Source organism: Euprymna scolopes, chromosome 8 (assembly GCF_053919585.1).
Source record: "Euprymna scolopes isolate OS-2025 chromosome 8, ASM5391958v1, whole genome shotgun sequence".
Taxonomy (NCBI): domain Eukaryota; kingdom Metazoa; phylum Mollusca; class Cephalopoda; order Sepiida; family Sepiolidae; genus Euprymna; species Euprymna scolopes.
The window spans coordinates 162,380,280-162,390,229 of NC_136489.1; the positions used below are offsets into that span (position 1 = coordinate 162,380,280).

At 35.4% G+C, this 9,950-nt stretch overlaps 1 protein-coding gene and 1 pseudogene across 4 annotated transcripts in view; both read left to right on the forward strand.

The window, feature by feature from the left end:
• LOC145284013 (phosphatidylinositide 4-phosphatase SAC2-like) overlaps window positions 1-9,950 on the forward strand; it is a 697,431-nt gene that overhangs the window by 177,275 nt on the left and 510,206 nt on the right. The gene's annotated exons all lie outside the window — the stretch shown is intronic.
• On the forward strand, window positions 1,522-1,654 carry LOC145284224 (U2 spliceosomal RNA; annotated as a pseudogene).

The following is a 9,950-nucleotide window of genomic DNA, read 5'->3' on the forward strand; positions in this document are numbered from 1 at the left end:
GATAATGCATCCACATGGTAAATTGTATTTCTGTTTAAGTAAAAGGCAGTAAGATGAGTGACTAATATTAAGATTTTTAATGCTGTAACTTTCGGTAATGCTTTTCTTTGGTTAAATATAAACTAACGGTTTAAACATTGACTTATTTTGTGATTTTGTGCGTCCATCAGTCACAATTTTTTCAAACATAAATACATTGCGAAATTTGTCTCATTTCAAAACATCAGATCTTTTTTTTATAGAAATTGTATTCTCCCAACTGAGCTATTTGGCTCTCATAAATAGAGCTTAAAACATCACCTTCACAAAATAATTATACCTTTGACATGAATTTGATTTATGTCAGGTTTTAAAATATGATTCAAGCATAAGTCATAAAAATGACTGGCAAACATTATCGATAGTAGCTATATATTAATATGATAGTGTGTGTTATTTTCTGTGTCATGCTTACATCCGGGTCGTTTAATTGTTATGTACTTCCATTTCTTGTCACAAATAACTTTACTAAGAATTCTTCATAAGTTTCGGTTTCGATTATAGCTGATGGCACTTAAGTCATCTATTTTTTTTTATAAATAATTTTGGTTTCGATTATGGCTGAAGGAACTTAAGTTATATATATATATATATATATATATATATATTTTTTTTTTTTTCATAAGTTTTTATTTTGGTTTCGATTCAAGCTAATGCACCCAAGTCATATGGGTATATTTTTTTTATTTTTGAAATCGCAACTTTATCTATATATATATAAACGAAAATGTATGTGTGTTCGCTTTTCTTCGATGTCCACGAAAGGCTTCTTTCAAAGAAGCGCTTGCTCGTTTCACAACTTTTTAAAACTTTTTATATCATCTATAAATTGTAATATCTACGAATTATCCACGGAGCTCGGCTGTCTATTTAATTTTATTGACTTTCAAACGTTAATTATTCGACATTTGCCGCATCGGCACACGTTACATTCGGTTTTCGGTATAAAAAAAGCGAACCTCGACTCTAATCACAGGCCCAGAACCACGGCCTTGTGCCTAATTTGCTCAGTGGGGAAGCAAATAAATCCAACAGGCCCAGAGCCAGTTTGGTCAATGTCGACTTCGTCATATCAGATTGTAGCTTTCATTTCGCTCCTAATAAACAGGGGAGCGGGTTTTTAAAAACAAACAAACCAATTTATTCAAAACTGTCCCGCACAAAATCGTAACTGCTGAATACCTATCGCCGTCACGTCAATCAAAAACGCGCACCTGTTTTTTTTTTTTAAACACTTCACTATTTTCCAACTGCGTCGTGAAGGCTTCGTTTTTTTTTCACTGGCACCTGTTTTTTTTCACATACCACAAAAAACACCCGGGCAACGCCGGGTACCCCTCGCTAGTAATATATAAAAATCGATAGAACATTAACTCTATAATAATATATACGAAATCTTCAAGAATTAAAATATCATATTTAAGCATACTTTACGACTGGACTTTGCCGGGCGTTCGTGCTAGCTTGGATAAATACTTTTGCAGTTTTTCTCGGCCTTTTGGTCAAGATCAAAGTGTAGTATCTGTTCTTCAGATGCTGCACTTCTATTTCTTGTTCTCTTTCAGTGGAGGAGAAATCCTTCACAACTGAGACAATTTTTATTTTTGTACCTTTTCTCCACGTTAAAAAACGACCCTGGTGTCTAACTCTGTCCCGTGGGGAGGCATAGTAAATAGGTACAATAATAGCAGAGCGTCTTCATTTACACTAAACATCTACAGAATCCCAAAATCAATATATTACATATAAATGAGTCCCCTGTGAAATTTCGAGAGGTCCCGCCAGTAGGAAATTATTTTTAATGCAAGGTGAAACGATGAAATTGTCACCATAGAAAAGATGACACGATTCTATTTCCGTTTAATGAGAAACTGTTTTTTGTTTTTGCAGGCCATCTACTTGTTGGCCAGTTGTGTACAAATCTCGAGTGATAGGAGCCCTCTATCATACCTGAAAGGGACACGATATTCAACGAGCAAAATCGGAGATGTTCCACTGTACAATTCATGCTCCACAACCTATTCATGCTATGACAACAGAACTATAGCCATCACCCACAAAATGCATCGCTGGATTGCCATGAATAATGGACATGCCCAGGATGATGAAAACGTTTCCAGTCACGGTTATGGTCTTTGGTGTGGTTTCAAGTGAGGGCCACATCTTCGAAGTCGGCTTGAAAGTCAACACCAAAGTGTACCTGGATGTGCTGAAGAGTGTGGTGGTGCCCTGGTGCAATCAGGTGGCTGCTAGCAGACCTTGGGTGTGGCAGCAGGCCCTTGTGCCAGCCCACAAGTTCAAAGAAACCCAGGCTTGGCTTCAGGAGGAGTGCTACGACTTTGTACCTTTCTCTCATTGGTCCCCCTTCTTCCCCGACCTGAACCCACTGGACTACTTCGTTTGATCATACGTCGAGAACATCACCAACACGACATCTCACAACATCAAAACCAACTTGGTTGCAGCCGTCCACTGAGTATTCAGACTTTCTGTTGGCGCTTGTGGAAAAGGCATGCTCCTAGTTCCGGACCCATATCAAGGTGGTGATGGAGGCTGAAGGTGGCTAAATTGAATAGGTGTCAGCTCTACTACATAATCAAGTTACCTGAATTGATTTTTTAAATAAAAGTTTTAAATTAAAGCTGCAGTGTTCTTTTCTTGAGGGCGACACTTTTATCGTTCCACCTTGTACATGACTCGTATGATAAGAATTTCTTGAATAAAGATCTGATGACAGAATAAGCGAATAGGATTCTTCTCTCTTTTTTTTTTTTTTTTTTTTTTTTTTTTTTCAATAGAAGAGAAAAAAATGCTATAAAAATTAGTGTTGTACCGATTAATCGGAATCGGAAAAATTTGTGCCGAATTTCCGATTCTTTTAATATTTTATTATGTTAATTTTTCATTGCTGATACCGTTGATAAATATTTATTCCTTTTAAACTATTAGTAAAACTAACCTCTATAGATCATGATAACATTAAAAGAAGATCTAAATTTATTTTATCTGCGTAAAATAAACAAAATTTGAAACTTTGCGAAAATTCGCTAGATAACCTTTAGAAGAATGCAGTTTATTTTCAAGGTATTGAAAAAAATTGTTTAGATTTAAAGAAATATTTTGTCCAGAAAAATAATATCAAACATTATTGCTAATTAAATCAAAAGTAGAATATAATAGTGTTGGATTTTGGTTAGGTTTTTGTCTGCTCCCTTACTAGGCATTGGCAGATATGACAAGGAATGGCGAAAAAAAAAAGCAATTAATTTTGTTTTGTATTTTTGTAGTGGAATCGCTTTCAACTTTCATTTCATTTTTTATTGGTTTAAATAAATGTCTTAGAGGTCACTTGTCCATTCCCTTATCAAACGACCAAGTATTTTTTTGCACCTAGTTGCCAAATGTTTACAGGCAGCTTCCCAGGGAGTTCACAGTTTAATGTTAGAAGATTTCAAACAACTGGGTGAGTTTTATTTTATTTTCCTGGAGCCATTTTGTCTGACACTGTCTGTTTTTTATGGTATCATTCTCGGGGGGGGGGGGCGGGGGGGTAGCAAAAGTTAAAATATACATGAATTTATCAAAGTCTGGATAAAATAAATAAAGAGAAAACAATTAGAAATTTTTCAAATTGAAAAAGAAATTATATCTACATTTAAAAGTACCCCCCACCCGCATTGAAATTCTACTTTTAAGCGATATTTGTGAACCCACTAAAAACAAAATAATTTTAGAATTTAGGATGGAGAGTTAGTAGCCCATATAAATTAATCTCTAAGTAAATATGTATAAATTTTAAAAGGATCGGAATCGGAAATTTTGAAAGGAATCGGTAATTGTATCGGAATCGGGAAAAATTTTGGAATCGTCCCATCACTAATAAAAATATAATGAATCTATTATTGATTGATATGTTTAAGTAGAAAATCGGTTTTATTTTTAAAACCAGTTTAGCAAATGTCGAACTGAAATACATTTGCAGCTAAATGGAGCGCATCTATCATTCTAAACTGAAGTGCTAAAAAAACGTAACTAAATCCTCCGGCCTTTTCAACAATGATTGTGATATTAACCTTGCTAGCCAGCGAGGAGATCTTTGTGATAATGACGGTGGTGGTGGTAAGGCGTGTTAACATCGCTTTTCATCTTTAAAATAATATCTAATATTGTAATAAAATGTTAAATATGCATCATTCGCTTATGTCCAAAAATTCAGTGCGCAAAGTTTTTTTTTTTTTTACACATATATTTTTATATATATAGTATTGTTGTAGATTTTTTTCAATATAAAAATCATTAAAAACAAAGACAAAAAATGAGGGAAAGCTGATTTTTTACGGGTTTATCAAATCAATTCATTAAGTTTTTTGGCACAATTGTGCAATAAAAACTGTTGCACAAATCATGTGACAGTTTTATGTGTATATTATATTTAAATAAATTAATAATTAAAATTTAAATGACTTAATAATTAAAATTTAAATAAATTAATACTCCAAATTTAAATAAATTAAAATGTAAATAAATAATTAAAATGTAATTAAATTAATGAAAATTTCAATGAATTAATAATTAAATTAAACTTTTAAATAATTGCACCCGTAATAAACTACTTGAAAAAGAAAAAAAATTAAAAAGTAAAATATATTTGTATCACGTGAGTAAAATTTTTAGTGCCATAGTTCTTATAATTTCCAGAACATTTCTTAGTCTTATAAATATTGAGCTTCAAATGCATAAATTTTTTTTTTTTTTTACATGGAGGTCACCACTTATCAAGGCCCGGAAGCCACTCGGGGATAAGGTTTATTGCGTGTACAGTAATCAATGGGATAGTATCGTAGTAATCGTTAGTATTGGAGATTTGATAAAGTGTCTTACTTAAGGAGGCGGTTCATCAGGAATTTGTTTATGTTGGACTTGAAGACATCCAAGTTGTAGTCAGGTGGAAAGCAGGCAAACGGAAGAGAGTTCCACAGTTATATACTTCTAAGAAAGAAGCTTTGTTCATGGAATCTATGCTTTGATTTTGGCACAGATAAAGAGTGGGGAAAATTATTGGCAGCGGTTTCTGTAAGACGGGTGTTTATCATGAAAGATTGGCGAGGGGTGGGACCAGAGATTAGAACTCAGACGAGCACTTGCCATGGAAGTAACGATAAAACAAAGACAGGCTCGCAACGTCTCTTCTGTGGGAGAGAGGCTGCAGGGTAGAGAAAAGGGCATCCCCCACTAAGCTACGAAGTCTATTTTGTACTCTGTCAAGGCAGGATAGGCTGTTTTTAGCAGTTCCTACCCAGATGTGGTAGCAATACTCCATCCTTGGACGTACTTGGCCTTTATATAGATAGAGAATTGCATCAGTAGTAAGATGCCGGAAGTGGACTCTGTTTACCTAAATAAGGAACGGAAGTCAGTAAACATAAAACGAAATATGAAATAATTTATTTCAAGAAATTATTTTAGTTTTAACACTTCTTTGCTATCATGAAACATAAAAGCTTCCAGATGTTACATGATAAGGGCTGTCCCCTTTTCATGTAAGTATAAAAATGGAGAATTTAGTTTAAAATGAAAATGAATGGCAATAGACAAATTCGAACCTCGTAATTTAGTTTAGAAATAGATTACGTGTGAGAATTTAAAAATGTAAAACAAACATTTGTTTAAAATATAGATAAATATTTCAAGGAAAGAATGTTAACTATCAAGTTTGTTATGAAATTTTAAATTGAAAGAATGCAGCTTATAAGATAATGTTTTTAACATATTGGATAAATATGTTACTGAGAAATAGGAAAAGTTTTGGACACGTATGTCCAGGACACGTGAAAGAATGCACATGTTTTAACATGTGTATGACGTCACGGAAAATAGAAAGTTCTAGGAATAGAGAAAAACTTTAGTTAGAAGTCAGTCAGTGAGAAAACTCAGGGACAGTCAGACGTCTGGAAGCGAGACGTCACTTCAAGAAAAAAATGTGAAACTTTGAATTCTTGATGATGGAATCACGGCCGTGTGAAGAATAAACCATCAAGTGTTTTTTGTAAAGCTCGTCTTGTGTCTTATGATTCTTAAGAAAGGTAAAGTCCAATTGTATTATATATTTGTGTTATATGTATTTACATACACATCTCAACATCATCATGTCTACACAATGTCCGAACTTCACTCCAAGAGTCGTCTTCTTCCATTCTACACAACAAGGAATGAACATTTTAATATATAAGAATCTCTCATAACATGAACAATCTCTTCTACAACAAGTCTCTTAGAACTTCACACCTCTCTCTGAGTACATCAACATCCCTCTTAATAAACCCTCTCACCAAGATACAACAAGCTATATAATAAGACTGTCTCTTCATCCCTCCTAAGACTCTTACACTTCTTAACACGTAAACAAAAGAACGTTCATCATCTAAGTATAATAAAAGTCTCTCAATGAAACCGATATGCAACACAGATAGAAAATTTTGAAAACGTATACCAGAAAAAACAGTTGGAAGTAAGTTATACACCATCTACTATGACTATGCAATTCCTACACAGAAAATGGAGCTAAGTTGAAGTGCTAAAAATCGTAACTAAAATCCTCCAGTGACTGTGATATTAACCTTGCTAACCACTGAGAAGGTCTTTACTAAGATGATGATGGTGCTGGTTATGGTGAGGTGTGTTTAACATCTCCTTTTTTTATATAGGAGTCGCCACTTATCAAGGCCTGGAGGCCAATCGAGGATAAAGGTTATAGAGCCTGCAGTAGTCAATAGGATAATATTGTAATCGTTAGTAATGGGAATTTGGTAAATTGGATTACTGAATGGGGCGGGTCATCACCAATTTGTTTATCTTGGACTTGAAGACAACCTTGTTGTAGTCGGCTGGGAAGCAAGTAAATGGAAGAGTTCCACAGGCATGCCGTTTTAAGAAAGAAGCTTCGTTCATGGAATCTCCTTTCATCTTTTTATTTAAAAACATCTCTGATATTGTAATAAAACGTTAAATGTGCCTACACAGAAAATATGAACTGGAACAAATAGATTGAGGACATTGCAAAGGCTGCTGCAAAGACGGTTTGTTCCCTCTATCAAGCTGGAAGACTACTCACACCTGAGAGTATCCTGGCCACCGTTCACCCATGTATGGAGTATTGTTGCCACATCTGGGTTGGTGCATCTACCACTAGCCTCTCCTTCTTAGATAGGGTTCAAAAAAGAGTTTTCAATCTAATAGGTCCCACTTTGTCAACTAGGCTCCAGCCTCTGTCCCATCACCGCAATGTTGCATTTCTGTGCCTGTTTTATGAATATTTTAATGGATTATGCGCTGATGAACTCGTGCCACTCATGCACCCCCCCTCGACGTACATATCGGATAAGCTTTGTCTTGTACTGAACCCTGAAAGAGAGTATTCGCATTTGGAACAGCTGCGTTTTCCTTTTAGAGAATGAGTTGGAAGAGGATCCATACGATATTATATAATATGAAGGTATACATGTGTATTATAAAAAAAAAACAAAAAAAAACTGAAAAGAATGATTAAAATCCAAATGAGTTTGTGTTGGCATTAACTTTTAAATGGAAACATGCGTCACGATAGATGCCTGACAACTGTTAATCACAATGAAACAATAGATGAACTGTAAGAAATTATACGGTCATAATACAAGCCCTAACTGCCATTGTAACGATCGATTTGATTGGTCGAATCTAACCAGACATGTCACGTGCCTTTGGCGCTAATTTCTATTTCATTCTCAGATTTTTCAGTTCATTCCAGACCAGCGAAGAAGGAAGGGCTCATTTTTATTATTTCTTCTAAGAAGGAGACATGGGCGCTAACATTAGTGTCTTCTATGTTTCAGATCTTAGCCGTGGATGAAGTATAGAACATATCTGTAAAAGCCTACGAATTACTTAAAAGACAGGATGTCTACAACCGCATTACTGACTTTTCTGATTGTAAATTTTCCAGCTTTGGTATGCATCCTGTTTGCATTGCTACCAATTTTTTAGGGCCATGAGATGCTATGGAACACAACTATTTTATCCTTCCCTGCTACAGACTACGACAACATACGGATTGCAAAATGACTCAAACTACCGCTTCATTGAAGCAAACTACCAGCTCCAAAGTTGGACACAAGCTGGGCACACTATTTTGCAATAATATCCTGTATACCAATAAAGTTGGTCTTGAATTTTACAGGTAGAGTTTATTGTTTTGTGATTCTCATTTCTTGCCTTCAATAGTGAGCATCGAACATGTTAGATAAAATACCCATCTTAACATAAAATAATTTCTACAGAACTGTTATGTGTCATCAACACAAGAATTGTTAATGTGATTAGTTGCTGTCTGCACAATCTGATGGCATCAACGAATTGGTTCAACCTAGTGCTTCACCGATTTTGTTCACTACATTCTTAAGACTGTATAAATGAAATGTTCATTCTTTTAATCAATTTTGCAAATGGCGGACATTATAAAAGAAAGTAATTTTTTTCCGAGTGTCTTATAAATACCAGTTTTGACGTCCACCTACAGAAGAATGTATTTGGAATGTTTAGAAAATTCATTGGCTGGAATAACAAGGGAATATGGGATTCACAAGCGGTCCCTGAATCTGCATGTATATCCCCATAGAGGTAGAATCCATGTTTTGATAAGCTTCTGGGTTTAACCTTTACTCCTGATCTGAAATAGAACACGTACATCAAGTCTGTTGTCCAGGGACGCTGGGAAAATGGTGGGATCCTTCTACCGCTCCACAAGATATCTCACTTCTGATGCAATTCTCTATCTGTATAAAAGCCAAGTACGTCCAAGGATGGAGTACTCCTGCCACATCTGGGCTGTAGCTGCTAAAAACAGCCTATCTTGCCTTGACAGAGTACAAAACAGACTTTGTGGCTTAGTGGGGGATGCCCTTTTCTCTACCCTGCAACCTCTCTCACATAGAAGAGACGTTGTGAGTCTGTCGTTGTTTTATTGTTATTTCCATGGCAAGTGCTCGTCCGAGCTCCAATCTCTGGTCCCCCCTCACAAATCTTTCATGAAAAACACCCGTTTAGCTGAAACCACTGTCAGTAATTTTCCCCACTCTTTATCTGTGCCAAAATGAAAACGTAGATTCCATGAACAAAGCTTCTTTCTTAGAAGTGCACGACTGTGGAACTCTCTTCCGTTTGCCTGTTTCCCACCTGACTACAACTTGGATGTCTTCAAGTCTAACATAAACAAATTCCTGATGATTTGCCTCCTTAAGTAAGACACTTTATCAAATCTCCAATACTAACGATTACTATGATACTATCCCATTGATTACTGTACACACCATAACCCTTATCCCCGAGTGGCTTCCGGGCCTTGATAAGTGGTGACCTCCATGAAAAAAAAAAAAAAAAAAAAAAAAAAGAATGGCTAGCACGGTTTAAAAGCGCCGCGTCTTATTAGCATTCGTTGGGGATGTGGTTAATTCTATGTATGACGCTGGCCCAATGCCGAAACAAGTACAGAAGAATGTAACCACAAAGAATTCTCGCTGGTTTGTAGGGGGGGGGGGAGGGAAAAAAAAAAAGTAAACAGACATAATTTAGATGAAGAAAACAATTTTGAATCTTAACGTTTTTTTTTTTTTTTTTTTTTTTTTGATTATTTGATGGTAAACATTCGTTGAATCCTTTTTTTTTAACATAGGAGTCACCATTTATCAAGGCCCTGAGGCCACTCGAGGATAAGGGTTATTAAGTGTCATGTAATCAATGGTATAATATCGTAGTAGTCGTTATTAATGAAAATTTGGTAGATTGGATTAAGGGGGCGGTTCATCAAGCATTTGTTTATGTTGGACTATTCATCCCCATACGATTGCTGTTGCTCCCGTCTCTTTTTTTTTTAGATATTA